Source organism: Arachis ipaensis, chromosome B2 (genome assembly GCF_059453495.1).
Source record: "Arachis ipaensis isolate K30076 ecotype BB chromosome B2, ASM5945349v1, whole genome shotgun sequence".
NCBI lineage: Eukaryota > Viridiplantae > Streptophyta > Magnoliopsida > Fabales > Fabaceae > Arachis > Arachis ipaensis.
The window spans coordinates 43672362-43690959 of NC_142437.1; positions in this window are offsets into that span (position 1 = coordinate 43672362).

Here is an 18598-nt window from a genome sequence, read left to right on the forward strand (position 1 = left end):
CATAGCCCATTTGAAGGCAAAATACTGGGGGCGATTTCTGAGCTGCCCAAGCCCAAGTCCAACTTGTTTCTGAGTGTATTTCATGCAGAATTGAAGTCCAAGCAAAGGGGGAGCAATTAGTTTAGCCAACATGAGCCTTTAGTTAGTTTTCTAGAGAGAGAAGCTCCCTCTTCTCTCTAGAATTAGGTTAGGATTAGGGTAGATTATCTTAAATCCAAGTTCAATTACTTGATCTCATCTTGTCTCTTTTATAATTTCTCATTCTTACATCTTGGTTTTCTCAATTTTGATGTTAATTTCTCATTTCGCTCTCTTTTGTGATGATGAAATCATGTTAGATTTGATTTGTTTTTAATGCAATTTAGTGTTGATGTTCTTTTTATTGATGAATTGAGTTGTGATCTTACTTTTCTTGCACTTAATAGTTGATAGATTTTATTATTCTTGCAATTTATGATGCCTACTTTTATTGCACTCTATGTGTTTGATGAAATGCTCTCTTTAACTTTTGAGTAATTTTGTCAACTCTTGGCCTAAGCCAAGGGAATTGGGCAACCTTGAGTCATTGGGTATGATAGATTTAGTGATTTGAGAACCCATGGTGATCAATTTGACACCCATTGACGCTAACCCACTACTAAGTTAATTAGTAGGTAAGTTAGGACTTAAGGGTGGATGTGATCAAATCTATTTGACGTATGGTGCACGAAATTGTGATCATCAATGGCGCCAACAACTTGGTACATACAATTTTAATCTCAACTCTTTGTCACAACTCCGCACAACTAACCAGCAAGTGCACTGGGTCGTCCAAGTAATATACCTTACGTGAGTAAGGGTCGATCCCACGGAGACTGTCAGCTTGAAGCAAGCTATGGTCATCTTGTAAATCTCAATCAGGCGGATTCAAATGGTTATGGAGAATTGATAATTAAAATATGAATAAAACATAAAATAGGATAGAGATACTTATGTAATTCATTGGTGAGAATTTCAGATAAGTGTATGAAGATGCTTTGTTCCTTCTGAACCTCTGCTTTCTTATTGCCTTCTTCCAATCATTCATACTCCTTTCCATGGCAAGCTGTATGTTGGATTTCACCGTTGTCAATGGCTACCTCCTGTCCTCTCAGTGAAAATGTTCCAAATGCACTGTCATCGCACGGCTAATCAGCTTTTGGATCTCGATCATGTTCGAATAGGATCCATTGATCCTTTTGCGTCTGTCACTACGCCCAACACTCGCGAGTTTGAAGCTCGTCACAGTCATCCCTTCCCAGATCCTACTCGGAATACCACAGACAAGGTTTAGACTTTCCGGATCTCAGGAATGGCCGCCAATAATTCTAGCCTATACCACGAAGGTTCTAATCTTAGATCAGAAACCCAAGAGATATACATTCAAGCTTGTTTGCATGTAGAACGGAAGTGGTTGTCAGGCACGCGTTCATAGGTGAGAATGGTGATGAGTGTCACGGATCATCACATTCATCATGTTGAAGAATGAGTGTATATCTTAGAGAAGAAGTAGGCGTGAATTGAATAGAAAAACAATAGTACTTTGCATTAATTCATGAGGAACAGCAGAGCTCCACACCTTAATCTATGGTATGTAGAAACTCTACCGTTGAAAATACATAAGAACAAAAGATCTAGGCCTGGCCGAATAGCCAGCCTCCCAAAGCGTGAACATACAAGTTCCAAGATGAAAAGTATGATCAAGTGTATAAAATACAATAGCGAAAGGTCCTATTTGTAGAAAACTAGTAGCCTAGGGTTTACAAAAATGAGTAAATGATGCAGAATCTACTTCCGAGCCCACCTGGTGTGTGCTTGGACTGAGCGTTGAAGCTTTCACGTGTAGAGGCTTTTCTTGGAGTTAAATGCCAGCTTTTGTGCCAGTTTGGGTGTTTAACTCCAGCTTTCATGCCAGTTCTGGCGTTTTGACGCCAGAATTTCTATGCTGACTTAGAACGTCGATTTGGGCCATAAAATCTCGGGCAAAGTATAGGGAGGTCAATTGGGCTTCTGTAGCTCCAGAAAATCCACTTCAAGTGCAGGGAGGTCAAAATCCAACAGCATCTGCAGTGCTTTTTCAGCGTCTGAATCAGATTTTTGCTCAGGTCCCTCAATTTCAGCCAGGAAATACCAAAAATCACAGAAAAATACACAAACTAATAGTAAAGTCTAGAAATGTGATTTTTATTTAAAATCTAATAAAAACATAATAAAAACTAACTAAAATATACTAAAAACATACTAAAAACAATGCCAAAAAGCGTATAAATTATCCGCTCATCACAACACCAAACTTAAATTGTTGCTTGTCCCCAAGCAATTGAAAATCAAATAGGATAAAAAGAAGAGAATATACAATGAATTCCAAAAACATCTATGAAGATCAGTCTTAATTAGATGAGCGGGGCTTTTAGCTTTTTGCTTCCGAATAGTTTTGGCATCTCACTTTACCCCTTGAAGTTAAGAATGATTGGCATATATAGGAACTCAGAATTCAAATAGTGTTATTGATTCTCCTAGTTCAGTATGTTGATTCTTGAACACAGCTACTTTATGAGTCTTGGCCGTGACCCTAAGCATTTTGTTTTCCAGTATTACCACCGGATACATAAATGCCACAGACACATAACTGGGTGAACCTTTTCAGATTGTGACTCAGCTTTGCTAGAGTCCCCAATTAGAGGTGTCCAGAGATCTTAAGCACACTCTTTCTGCTTTCGACCACGACTTTAATCGCTCAGTCTCAAGTTTTTACTTGACACCTTCACGCCACAAGCACATGGTTAGGGACAGCTTGGTTTAGCCGCTTAGGCCATGATTTTATTCTTGTGGGCCCTCCTATCCACTGATGCTCAAAGCCTTGGATCCTTTTTATTTTACCCTTGCCTTTTAGTTTAAAAGTCTATTGCCTTTTTCTGCTTGCTTTTCTTCTCTTTTCTTTTTTCTATTCTTTTTTTTCGCCATTTTTTTTATTTTTTTCGCATATATTTTTTCTGCAAGCCTTTTACTGCTTTTTCTTGCTTCAAGAATCAATTTTATCATTTTTCAGATTATCAAATAACATTTCTCCTTTTCCATCATTCTTTCAAGAGCCAACAATTTTAACATTCATAAACAACAAATTCAAAAATATGCACTGTTCAAGCATTCATTCAGAAGAACAAAAAGTATTGCCACCACATCAAAATAATTAAACTATTTTAAAATTCAAAATTCATGTACTTCTTTTTCTTTTTGCAATTAAAAACATTTTTCATTTAAGAAAGGTGATGGATTCATAGGACATTCACATCTTTAAGTCACAGACTCTAAGACACTGCTGATCATGTAATAAAGACACAAACATAGATAAACATAAAGCATAATTTTTGAAAAACTGAAAATAAAGAGTAAGGAAATTAAAGAACGGGTCCACCTTAGTGATGGCGGCTAGTTCTTCCTCTTGAAGATCTTATGGAGTGCTTGAGCTCCTCAATGTCTCTTCCTTGCCTTTGTTGCTCTTCTCTCATGACTCTTTGATCTTCTCTAATTTCATGAAGGAGGATGGAATGCTCTTGGTGCTCCACCCTTAGTTGTCCTATATTGGAACTTAATTCTCCTAGGGAGGTGTTAATTTGCTCCCAATAATTTTGTGGAGGAAAATGCATCCCTTGAGGTATCTCAGGAACTTCATGATGAGGAATTTCCTCATGCTCTTGTCCATGAGTGGGATCTCTTGTTTGCTCCATCCTTTTCTTAGTAATGGGATTGTCCTCATCAATGAGGATGTCTTCCTCTATGTCAATTCTAGCTGAATTGCAGAGGTGACAAATGAGATGAGGGAAAGCTAACCTTGACAAAGTAGAGGACTTATCCGCCACCTTGTAAAGTTCTAGGGATATAACCTCATGAACTTCTACTTCCTCTCTAATCATGATGCTATGGATCATGATAGCCTGGTCTATAGTAACTTCAGACCGGTTGCTAGTGGGAATGATTGAGCGTTGGATGAACTCCAACCATCCCCTAGCCACGGGCTTGAGGTCATGCCTTCTTAGTTGAACCGGCTTCCCTCTTGAATCTCTCTTCCATTGATCGCCCTCTTCACAAATGTCTATGAGGACTTGGTCTAGCCTTTGATCAAAGTTGACCCTTCTAGTGTAGGGGTTTGGATCTCCTTGAATCATGGGCAAGTTGAATGCCAACCTTACATTTTCCGGACTGAAATCTAAGTATTTCCCCCGAACCATTGTAAGCCAATTCTTTGGGTCCGTGTTCACACTTTGATCATGGTTCTTGGTGATCCATGCATTGGCATAGAACTCTTGAACCATTAAGATTACGACTTGTTGAATGGGGTTGGTGAGAATTTCCTAACCTCTTCTTCGAATCTCATGTCGGATCTCCGGATATTCACTCTTTTTGAGCTTGAAAGGGACCTCGGGAATCACTTTCTTCTTGGCCACAACTTCATAGAAATGGTCTTGATGCACCGTTGAGATAAATCTCTCCATCTCCCATGACTCGGAGGTAGAAGCTTTTGCCTTCCCTTTCCTCTTTCTAGAGGTTTCTCAGGCCTTTGGTGCAATAAATGGTTATGGAAAAATAAAAAGCAACGCTTTTACCACACCAAACTTAGAAGGTTTGCTCGTCCTCGAGCAAAAGAAGAAAGAAGAGAGTAGAGGAAGAAGAAATAGAGGAGATGGAGGGGGGTTAGTGTTTCAGCCAAGGGGGAGAAGTAGTGTTAAAGATGTGTGAAAATGAAGGAGTGAAGATGAGTTTATATAGGAGTGGAGAAGGGGGCTTGGGTTCAGCCATATGTGGCTGGGTTTGGGAGGGAAAGTGGTTTGAATTTGAATGGTGAGGTCGGTGGGGTTTATGATAGATGGATGTGGATTGGTGAAGAGTTTATGAAGAAGAGGGTAGGATTTGATAGGTGAAGGATTTTTGGGGAAGATGTATTGAGGTGATTGGTGAAGGGTATTTGGGGAAGGGCATTATGGGAAGTTGTGAAGAAGAGAGAGAGTGGGTTGAGGTTGGTAGGGATCCTGTGGGTCCACAGATCCTGAGGTGTCAAGAATTTCTCATCCCTGCACCAATTAGGCGTGCAAAACGCCCTCTGCTGCCAATTCTGGCATTAAACGCCAGGTTGCTGCCCATTTCTAGCATTTAACGCCAGCTTCTTGCACTTTTTTTGCGTTAAATGTAACACCCTAATATTCAAATCCTTATGCTCGAGTCATAAGTCAATGATATTACGGTGGTACGACTCTCAGGTAGATTTTTAATAAATAAATATAGGTAATTTCGGTTGGAGTATTAATCGAGAAGCCTGAAAAGAGTAGAAATAAAATCGCGAAGACGTATCTCTCACGTTTCGACAACAAAAGATAAACTGTGAAGCCGAAAACGATATACGGACAAGGCGTAGAGGAGATTAAGAGATAGATAACAGATAGATATATATAACATAAGTAAATAGCTACTAGTCGCGACCCGCGAAGTTTAGGTCGGCTAGAGTACATTATGAAATTAGTTGACAACAGTATATCCTAATCTCTCCCGAAGGAAACATGAGAGCCTCTATAGGCAAATTCAAAGAGTTCAATACATAATATAACCTTTCCAAAACAAAGATGGAGAGATTCTAATCAAAACACAAAGTAGAGGAAATAAAGATCTTCGTCGTCTCTCAGACGACCCACAACTCACTTCTGAGCACCTGGACCTGTATCTGAAAAACAAGAGATATATACGGAATGAGAACCCCAGGCCCATGGGTTCCCAGTACGGTAAAAGTGCCAAATAAATTCAATGTACTGCAACAAAAACTCACTAAGCATCCTAAACTTCTTCACCAATTATTCATCCTAGGTTCTCGCTAATCCATGAATAGGCAACTGTCATAAGGGAGTGCTAAATTCAATTCATGTTTCACATGTTTCCCAACTCGCTGACTCTTCCATGAATCAGACTCAGAATCATAAGCAAAACCATCACCAGTTGTTCTGCCTCAGTAGTTCTATATCAATACATCATCATGCAATCGCATCATCAATTCATCCCATCAAGAACAGCCCTCACACCCACCGACACCAGCATGAGGGGCCTCTCAGTTGTACAAACACAAGCAATACAGGCAGGTAATACACAAACATGATACAAGTAGAACAAGTAGCATATAATCAGGTAACATGGGATATATGATGTAGAAATCCAAGACAAATGGCAAACCCAAACAATTCAAACATATGCAAATAACGAATGCCTGCCCTATGGCTGATGATATCATCTGTCGGTTATATAGCCAACCCGACATGTCCTGGTAGCTAACCATTGGACAGAAACACCCCTTGCGGAGCAAGTAGGTTTGAGCTACAACCCTCTTGCTACTGCCCGCTCAACCCAGAGCCAGTGAAATAATCACTACTGCGGCTACTACCCAGGCGGGTGTCTAAAAGCTCAACCTGGAGCGAGTGGATTCACCACTACTGCCGCTACTACCCAGGCGTCGCAATCTCTGACTTGGAGCAAGTGGGACGAACCACAACCCTTGCTACTACCCAGGTATCTCAAGCATTGGCCCGGAGCAAGTAGGACGAACCACAACCCTTGCTACTGCCCAGGCATCTCAAACATATATTCATTCAATCTCAATTCATATTATCAACATTCATTGTTACCAAATCTCAAACATTAACTTGGAGCAAGTGGGACGAACCACAACCCTTGCTACTACCCAAGTATCACAAATAAACATTTATTCATAATCACCCTTCATTATTATCAATCCTCAGGTAATGACCCGGAGCAAGCGGGACGAACCACGACCCTTGCTACTACCCAGGTATCACAAATACACATTTATTCAAAACTCCACGATTAAACTCGTTTATCATAATCCTCCTTTCCCGTCTCATACCCGGAGCAAGTGGACAACGCCACTGCCTACTACCCGGGGTCGCACATCACATTTCAATATTTTTTTTATTATTATCCATTTAACATATTCATTCATTAATCATATATGCATTTATACTCAGCCATAAACAATAATGGCTTTGCCGTAACCCGGCAATAACTCAGTCATCCGGCTCATGGTCCAATCAAGAACAGGCCATTTATCAATAAATATAGCCCTCCGGCTCATGGCATACACGGTACTTCCACCGTCATCCTCCATATCTCATATAATCATCTTTGATCATCATTGATCGTAACTTTTCCCCTTGCTTCACTCGCAAGTTACCACATCCCCTAGCTCATTGCTAGGCATATCAGAATGATTTAATACATAAGAGGTGAGATCGGAGGCTTAGAAGTATGAGATTTGGCTTTTAAAACTCAAAAATCAACTTTGGCATGAAAACAGGGCCACGCGTACGCGCACTCCACGCGCACGCGTGGATGGCCACAAAACTCATCAACGCGCAAGCGTTATACGCGCGGACGCGCGGGTTGAAAAATATCCAAACGACGCGCAAGCGTCAACCACGCGTACGCGTGGGTGCTCTTGCGCCCCAGGGACAAAACTGGCACAACTCTGGCACAACTCTCGGGAAAATAGCTGGGCATTTGGTGCAGCGCATCGACGCGCCCGTGCACACCACGCGCACGCGTGGATAGTGCCTTCTTGAAGAACGACGCGTACGCGCCAAGTGCACCTACGCGTGGAGGGTCATTGTGCTAAAAATTTTCTAATTTAAAAGCTGCAGAATTTACAGATTCAACCCCCAATCTTCCGACGGACATAACTTTCTCATTTTAAATCATTTTTCACCCGTTCTTCAAACGGCATGGACATCCCGGATCCAATTTCATTTCTAAATAGATTTGGCACAAAACAGAGATCCGTAGTCCAAGTTATGTCCCGTCAAAGTATGCCCAAAAACCATGTTTTCATACAAAACCACTAGGTGCCATTTTCAAAACAAGCCATTTTCAACTCTTTTCAAAATCAACCAAAACATGCCAATTTCAACCCTTTTTGAAATCAATCAAAATGTACCAAAATCCACATCAAGCCATCCTCAACTCACACATTGACACTTTACCAAAAATCCCCAAAACCACATCTAACCATTTTAACACTTCTCAATCAAATGGCTAAAGGACAAACACAATATCATGTCATACATCCTTTCTCATCCCAATTTCCAATAATACCATTTCCAATTAACCATCATTATACGTAATCAATATCATACTCACTATCACGTGATTTCACCCACAAATCAACCTTAATCATTCCCCAAGCATATATCACAACATACATATCTCTAATGCATCATCATACCATCAAGGCATCAATAATCATAATCACATATATGATCACATAATATATCTCAACCGAACCAAACATACCTCGTCTACATAATTTCACCCAAAATTACCAAATTCCACACTTCAACTTCTCAAACCTTATTATTCAATAACCAACCTAATCATTCATATATTCATTATCTGAAATTCATCCAATCACTTGTGCCATCATACAATGTACACATCGACTTACCTTTCTTACCTCTTTCCGGCCTCCGGCCCAATTTTCAGAATTTAAATGCATAAACCACAAATCAATACTCATTACCCAGTACATCAAATTCTCAATACACCAAGCATACAAGGTCACACAATTCTCAACCCAATCATTAATTCATATTACATATCAACTATGCATATTAGCACCAACCATTTACACAATCCAAACTTAATCCTAGGGGCATCTAGCCTAGGAATTCTCATCACAACACACGGTACTTAAATGAAACTTAAACCGTACCTCTTGTAGCCAAACCAATTGAGCCTCTTCTTTGGAATTCTTCACCAACCTTAGCTCCAAGCCTTACCAAAGCTCCTCAAGCAATACCAATCTCCCAATTGTGCACCAACATCACCAAATACACTAACATAACCAATGTCACATACATACATCAACCTAGGGCTCATAAAAATGACAAATCACAAGGGTTTGAGCACTTCTTACCTCAGCCCATATGAAGTAGGGATAGAACCTATTTAGAATCCATGTTGGAGTATCCCTAAACACCCAAAATCACAAGATTTCAACACTAACTACCCAAAAACGTGTAACAGTGGGGAATTTCGAAAACTGGGTAGAGATGAATGAAATAATCACCACCAAACTTAGATAGAATTGTAGAGGATGAGAAGAGCAACGCGTGACCGCAAACGGCTCGTCAATCGGAGCTCCGTAGCTCAAGTTATGGTGGTTTGAAGATCAAAGAGAGTTAGGTTTTCTCTCTTCTCTTCTCTCTTCTCAAATCAGCGCCCCAACCCTTCTTTTTAGGGTAAAATGAGCTGAAATGCTCACAACTAATGTTTATATATGTTGGGTCTTGGGCCCATTTAGGCCCGGTTCACTTATTTTTGCCCATTGGCCCAATTTTGGGCCAAAACCTTTAAGATTAGCGCTCTAAATCGCACTTTAAATATTTCTACCTTCCCTAATTATAATTCCTCATTTCTTAATCTTATTTACCCATAATCAATTTCCTCAGTTGTAGTACCAGACAGATCTCAGCCGGTACTGCCGGTCAAAATTTCACTGCGCACTTTTACGCAGAAAACTATATTTTCCGACTCGGAAAAATTCACTGAATCCAAATATCATATTTAAATTATCAAATTCCAATTGCCAAATCTTCCAACCATATTCGCTCCTATTTAACTTATTATTTACTAAATTTCGGTTAGACCGGGTATTACATTCTACCCCCTAACAGAAATTTTCGCCCTCGAAAATTCCATCCATCACTATCCTCTCCCTCTGCCAAGCCAATTACCACTAATCACAGCTCAACTCCAAGCATAACCTCCAAACTTACTTTCTTATTCTCAAACCTTCGAATTTCTACATGAATTGCTGTTATAAAGTCTCTGACTCATCAATCAAAAATCCCTTTCATTTCTAGAAAGCAAATGAGTTTGAAATAACAATTTAACAAAAATCATGAGAATCCGCTTTCCTTTAATAATCTATAAAAGCATTCGAGACACATCTCTTTCGTTAAAGTTACTCATATAAAAAAATTATCCTCAAAACCATAACCAGCACTCTTTCAAATTTTTTGGAGAAAAATTTTCAACAGTACCTCCCCAAAAATTTGAGTTTACCACCCGTCACGAGCTCCCTCAAACCAATCTCAGTACTGCATCTGTATTTCAATTTAGTGGCTTTCACATTCGTCTTTCAAAACCAATCATTATAAATCTCAATCTAATTCCAAGGTCACTATGACCAAACATCATGGTACTCATCTCTCAAACACGACAACTCGCACTCTCTCATCATCTAAATCCAATCATGCATCAATGATAATTTCCTCATCCGTTTCAGAACCATCAAGGCTCACAGCCGCAATTAATTCCAATTACCTAGAATCATTATCTGCATAGCTCACTAAACTTTTAAGTACTCAAAGCATAAAGCATTTTCAATCATGCTCTACTTTTCCTTATTATTACCATACTATGCTAATGCTTTAGCAAGCTTCCGCTATGCCACCTTGATTTCTCGTCAAGTATTAGTTCCATCACTTATTTCCTCAAGTACTAAACCACCACTTAACTTGACCGACAATTCGAATTAACGTTTCCAAATCCATCATTTAGGACCATCCCTTATCTATTTAAATCAAAGGAACTAAAAGTCACGAGTTCAATCTATTTCACCAAAAATCCAGAAATCAACCAACTACATAACAAACACAACACATCATTCTCAACAGAAAGTCATTTACATCACAGGCATTTATCCATTTGTATTAAGGCAATTACCTCAATCTTACTGTCGCCATCGGCCCGCATCCTGACTCTCTCCTTGTTGGCAATTTCTTGATACATGCCCTGGTAACCCGCACTTGTAACATACACCTAACCCCAATCGGCATGGCCTATTTGGGTGATGACTTCCACATCTCTAACAGCTTGAAACATCAGAAGCAGCCGCTGCCCGTTTTCCCTTACCATTCCTTTGGGACTCCTTACTCGTCGCAAAGTTATTCTGTCCTTGGGGAAAGTGTTGTACGTATCCTCTCTCCTTAAACTCTCGACCCCTTGGTGCGAATCCTTGGTTGTACTCTCTATGACTTCCCTTCTCTGCAACCCTCCTTTTCACACACTCTTCAGCAATTCTGCTCTTATTCACTAACTCTGAAAAAGTTCGGATCTCCATTGGTCCCACTGAACTTAAGATGTCGCTCCGGAGCCCTCCTTCATACTTAATGCATTTCCATTCCTCGAAATCTCCCGGAGCTCCTTGACACATGCGGGAAAACCTGAATAGCTCCTCAAATTTGTCTGTATACTCAGATATGGACATAGCACCTTGCTTTAGCTGCAGTAACTCCAATTCCTTGGCTGTCCTGGCGGAATTCGGAAAGTACTTCTTATAAAATTCCACCTGGAAGGCATCCCAAGTGATATGATCATTCCCCTGTTGCAGGAGACGTTGAGCCCCTTGCCACCAATGCGATGCTTCTCCCGTGAGTAGATAGGTAGCGAATTCAACACGCTGCTCTTCAGGCACCAACTGCGATTGCAGTGCTCGCTCCATGGCCTGAAACCAAGTATCAGCTTCAGTCGGATTGGTGGTTCCCTTGAACTTAGGTGGATTAACCTTTAAGAAGGTTGCCGGTGTTATCGGGTCCTGAGCTTCCCTTCCGCCATTGCCATTATTGTTCATCTGTTGCCCAAGAGCCTCCATAGTGGCCTGCATAGCAGCAGCCATATTCTCCAACGCCGCCATAAGGTTTACCGGGTTATTCGGGTTGATTTCTGGTTCCTGCGTATTAGTACGATCTCTTTCACGTCCCCGACCGGGTCCACGAGGTGCCATCTGGTTCCTATACACACCAAACAATCGATATCAAGTTGATCAGTCTCAATATCGGAAGTATAGTGCTTCAAAGTACCAAAGGTACACTCATGGACTTCATGCTAGATGTATCGATTAGATACCCTAACTAGCACAGGCACAGACTCAGAGTATGCATTGAAGCATAAGCAGTTCCATCCCTCAGGCTCACGAGGACGAACTGCTCTGATACCATAATGTAACACCCTAATATTCAAATCCTTATGCTCGAGTCATAAGTCAATGATATTACAGTGGTACGACTCTCAGGTGGATTTTTAATAAATAAATATAGGTAATTTCGGTTGGAGTATTAATCGAGAAGCCTGAAAAGAGTAGAAATAAAATCGCGAAGACGTATCTCTCACGTTTTGACAACAAAAGATAAACTGTGAAGCCGAAAACGATATACGGACAAGGCGTAGAGGAGATTAAGAGATAGATAACAGATAGATATATATAACATAAGTAAATAACTACTAGTCGCGACCCGCGAAGTTTAGGTCGACTAGAGTACATTATGAAATTAGTTGACAACAGTATATCCTAATCTCTCCCGAAGGAAACATGAGAGCCTCTATAGGCAAATTCAAAGAGTTCAATACATAATATAAACTTTCCAAAACAAAGATGGAGAGATTCTAATCAAAACACAAAGTAGAGGAAATAAAGATCTTCGCCGTCTCTCAGACGACCCACAACTCACTTCTGAGCACCTGGACCTGTATCTGAAAAACAAGAGATATATACGGAATGAGAACCCCGGGCCCATGGGTTCCCAGTACGGTAAAAGTGCCAAATAAATTCAATGTACTGCAACAAAAACTCACTAAGCATCCTAAACTTCTTCACCAATTATTCATCCTAGGTTCTCGCTAATCCATGAATAGGCAACTGTCATAAGGGAGTGCTAAATTCAATTCATGTTTCACATGTTTCCCAACTCGCTGACTCTTCCACGAATCAGACTCAGAATCATAAGCAAAACCATCACCAGTTGTTCTGCCTCAGCAGTTCTATATCAATACATCATCATGCAATCGCATCATCAATTCATCCCATCAAGAACAGCCCTCACACCCACCGACACCATCATGAGGGGCCTCTCAGTTGTACAAACACAAGCAATACAGGCAGGTAATACATAAACATGATACAAGTAGAACAAGTAGCATATAATTAGGTAACATGGCATATATGATGTAGAAATCCAAGACAAATGGCAAACCCAAACAATTCAAACATATGCAAATGATGAATGCCTGCCCTATGGCTGATAATATCATCTGTCGGTTATATAGCCAACCCGACATGTCCTGGTAGCTAACCATTGGACAGAAACACCCCTTGCGGAGCAAGTAGGTTTGAGCTACAACCCTCTTGCTACTGCCCGCTCAACCCAGAGCCAGTGAAATAATCACTACTGCGGCTACTACCCAGGCGGGTGTCTAAAAGCTCAACCTGGAGCGAGTGGATTCACCACTACTGCCGCTACTACCCAGGCGTCGCAATCTCTGACCTGGAGCAAGTGGGACGAACCACAACCCTTGCTACTACCCAGGTATCTTAAGCATTGGCCCGGAGCAAGTGGGACGAACCACAACCCTTGCTACTACCCAGGCATCTCAAACATATATTCATTCAATCTCAATTCATATTATCAACATTCATTGTTACCAAATCTCAAACATTAACTTGGAGCGAGTGGGACGAACCACAACCCTTGCTACTACCCAAGTATCACAAATAAACATTTATTCATAATAACCCTTCATTATTATCAATCCTCAGGCAATGACCCGGAGCAAGCGGGACGAACCACGACCCTTGCTACTACCCAGGTATCACAAATACACATTTATTAAAAACCCCACGATTAAACTCGTTTATCATAATCCTCCTTTCTCGTCTCATACCCGGAGCAAGTGGACAACGCCACTGCCTACTACCCGGGGTCGCACATCACATTTCAATATTTTTTTCATTATTATCCATTTAACATATTCATTCATTAATCATATATGCATTTATATTCAGCCATAAACAATAATGGCTTTGCCGTAACCCGGCAATAACTCAGTCATCCGGCTCATGGTCCAATCAAGAACAGGCCATTTATCAATAAATATAGCCCTCCGGCTCATGGCATACACGGTACTTCCACCGTCATCCTCCATATCTCATATAATCATCTTTGATCATCATTGATCGTAACTTTTCCCCTTGCTTCACTCGCAAGTTACCACATCCCCTAGCTCATTGCTAGGCATATCATAATGATTTAATACATAAGAGGTGAGATCGGAGGCTTAGAAGTATGAGATTTGGCTTTTAAAACTCAAAAATCAACTTTGGCATTAAAACAGGGCCACGCGTACGCGCACTCCATGCGCACGCGTGGATGGCCACAAAACTCATCAACGCGCAAGCGTCATACGTGCGGACGCGCGGGTTGAAAAATATCCAAACGACGCGCAAGCGTCAGCCACGCGTACGCGTGGGTGCTCTTGCGCCCCAGGCACAAAACTGGCACAACTCTGGCACAACTCTCGGGAAAATAGCTGGGCATTTGGTGCAGCGCATCGATGCGCTCGTGCACACCACGCGCACACGTGGATAGTGCCTTCTTGAAGAACGACGCGTACGCGCCAAGTGCGCCTACGCGTGGAGGGTCATTCTGCTAAAAATTTTCTAAGTTAAAAGCTGCAGAATTTACAGATTCAACCCCCAATCTTCCGACGGACATAACTTTCTCATTTTAAATCATTTTTCACCCGTTCTTCAAACGGCATGGACATCCCGGATCCAATTTCATTTCTAAACAGATTTAGCACAAAACAGAGATCCGTAGTCCATGTTATGTCCCGTCAAAGTATGCCCAAAAACCATATTTTCATACAAAACCACTAGGTGCCATTTTCAAAACAAGCCATTTTCAACTCTTTTCAAAATCAACCAAAACATGCCAATTTCAACCCTTTTTGAAATCAATCAAAATGTACCAAAATCCACATCAAGCCATCCTCAACTCACACATTGACACTTTACCAAAAATTCCCAAAACCACATCTAACCATTTTAACACTTCTCAATCAAATGGCTAAAGGACAAACACAATATCATGTCATACATCCTTTCTCATCCCAATTTCCTATAATACCATTTCCAATTAACCATCATTATACGTAATCAATATCATACTCACTATCACGTGATTTCACCCACAAATCAACCTTAATCATTCCCCAAGCATATATCACAACATACATATCTCTAATGCATCATCATACCATCAAGGCATCAATAATCATAATCACATATATGATCACATAATATATCTCAACCGAATCAAACATACCTCGTCTACATAATTTCACCCAAAATTACCAAATTCCACACTTCAACTTCTCAAACCTTATTATTCAATAACCAACCTAATCATTCATATATTCATTATTTGAAATTCATCCAATCACTTGTGCCATCATACAATGTACACATCGACTTACCTTTCTTACCTCTTTCCGGCCTCCGGCCCAAAATTCACGGCCTCCGGCCCAATTTTCACAATTTAAATGCATAAACCACAAATCAATACTCATTACCCAGTACATCAAATTCTCAATACACCAAGCATACAAGGTCACACAATTCTCAACCCAATCATTAATTCACATTACATATCAACTATGCATATTAGCACCAACCATTTACACAATCCAAACTTAATCCTAGGGGCATCTAGCCTAGGAATTCTCATCACAACACACGGTATTTAAATGAAACTTAAACCGTACCTCTTGTAGCCAAACCAATTGAGCCTCTTCTTTGGAATTCTTCACCAACCTTAGCTCCAAGCCTTACCAAAGCTCCTCAAGCAATACCAATCTCCCAATTGTGCACCAACATCACCAAATACACTAACATAACCAATGTCACATACATACATCAACCTAGGGCTCATAAAAATGACAAATCACAAGGGTTTGAGCACTTCTTACCTCAGCCCATATGAAGTAGGGATAGAACCTATTTAGAATCCATGTTGGAGTATCCCTAAACACCCAAAATCACAAGATTTCAACACTAACTACCCAAAAACGTGTAACAGTGGGGAATTTCGAAAACTGGGCAGAGATGAATGAAATAATCACCACCAAACTTAGATAGAATTGTAGAGGATGAGAAGAGCAACGCGTGGCCGCAAACGGCTCGTCAATCGGAGCTCCGTAGCTCAAGTTATGGTGGTTTGAAGATCAAAGAGAGTTAGGTTTTCTCTCTTCTCTTCTCTCTTCTCAAATCAGCGCCCCAACCCTTCTTTTTAGGGTAAAATGAGCTGAAATGCTCACAACTAATGTTTATATATGTTGGGTCTTGGGCCCACTTAGGCCCGGTTCACTTATTTTTGCCCATTGGCCCAATTTTGGGCCAAAACCTTTAAGATTAGCGCTCTAAATCGCACTTTAAATATTTCTACCTTCCCTAATTATAATTCCTCATTTCTTAATCTTATTTACCCATAATCAATTTCCTCAGTTGTAGTACCAGACAAATCTCAGCCGGTACTGCCGGTCAAAATTCCACTGCGCACTTTTACGCAGAAAACTATATTTTCCGACTCGGAAAAATTCACTGAATCCAAATATCATATTTAAATTATCAAATTCCAATTGCCAAATCTTCCAACCATATTCGCTCCTATTTAACTTATTATTTACTAAATTTCAGTTAGACCGGGCATTACATTAAACACCAGTCTGATGCCCATTTCTGGCGTTAAACGCCCAGTCTGGCTTTAACACCCATTCTGCTGCCCTTACTGGTGTTTAAACGCCAGTAGGCTTCTCCTCCAGGGTGTGCTATTTTTCATTCTGTTTTTCAGTTTGTTTTTGCTTTTTCAATTATTTTTGTGACTTCACATGATCATCAACCTATAGAAAACATAAAATAACAATGGAAAATAGAAATTCAACATAGATAAGTAAAATTGGGTTGCCTCCCAACAAGCGCTTCTTTAATGTCAGTAGCTTGACAGTGGGCTCTCATGGAGCCTCACAGATACTCAGAGCATGATGATGGCCTCTCAAAACCAAACTTAGAGTTTGGTTGTGGCCTCCGAACACCAAACTTAGAGTTTGAATGTGGGGATTTTGTTTGACTCTGCATTGAGAGAAGCTTTTCATGCTTCCTCTCCATGGTTACAGAGGGAGATCCTTGAGCTTTAAACATAAGGGAGTCCTCATTCACTTGAAGGACCAATTCTCCTCTATTAACATCAATCACAACTTTTACTATGGCTAGGAAGGGTCTACCAAGGATGATGGATTCATCCATACACTTCCCAGTGTCTAAGATTATGAAATCAGCAGGGATGTAGTGGCCTTCAACTTTTACCAAGACATCCTCTACAAGTCCATAAGCCTATTTTCTTGAATTGTCTGCCATCTCTAGTGAGATTCTTGCAGCTTGTACCTCAAGGATCCCCAACTTCTCCATTACAGAGAGTGGCATGAGGTTTATACTTGACTCCAGGTCACACAGAGCCTTCTCAAAGGTCATGGTGCCTATGGTACAAGGTATTGAGAACTTTCCAAGATCATGTCTCTTCAGAGGTAATTTCTGCCTAGTCAAGTCATCCAGTTCTTTGGTGAGCAAGGGGGGTTCATCCTCCCAAGTCTCATTACCAAATAGCTTGGCATTTAGCTTCATGATTGCTCCAATGTACTTAGCAACTTGTTCTTCGGTAACATCTTCATCCTCTTTAGAGGAAGAATACTCATCAGAGTCCATGAGTGGCAAAAGTAAATTCAATGAAATCTCTATGGTCTCAGTGTGAGCCTCAGATTCCCATGGTTCCTTATTAGAAAACTCCTTGGAGGCCAGTGGACGTCCATTGAGGTCTTCCTCAGTGGAAATCTCTGCCTCTTCCTCCTCTCCAAGTTTGGCCGTGTGGGTCATGTTGATGGCCTTGCACTCTCCTTTTGGATTTTCTTCTGTATTGCTTGGAAGGGTACTAGGAGGGAGTTCAGTAACTTTCTTGCTCAGCTGACCCACTTGTGCCTCCAAATTTCTAATGGAGGACCTTGTTTCATTCATGAAACTTTGAGTGGTCTTAATTAAATTAGAGACTACAGTTGCTAATTCAGAGTGGCTCTTCTTAGAATTCTCTGTTTATTGCTGAGAAGATGATGGAAAAGGCTTGCTATTGCTAAACCTATTTCTTCCACCATTATTGTTGTTGAAGCCTTGTTGAGGCCTCTGTTGATCCTTCCAAGAGAGGTTTGGATGATTTCTCCATGAAGGATTATAGGTGTTTCCATTGCTAGGTTCTCAGGATCATAAGCTTCTTCTTCATGGAAACACCTATAATCCTTCATGGAGAAATCATCCAAACCTCTCATGGAAGGATCATAAAGGCCTCAACAAGGCTTCAACAAAAATAATGGTGGAAGAAATAGGTTTAGCAATAGCAAGCCTTTTCCATCATCTTCTCAGCAACAAACATAGAATTCTAAGCAGAGCCACTCTGAATTAGCAACTGTAGTCTCTGATTTAATTAAGACCACTCAAAGTTTCATGACTGAAACAAGGTCCTCCATTAGAAATTTGGAGGCACAAGTGGGTTAGCTAAGCAAGAAAGTTACTAAACTCCCTCCTAGTACTCCTCCATGCAATACAGAAGAAAATTCAAAAGGAGAGTGCAATGCCATCAACATGACCCAC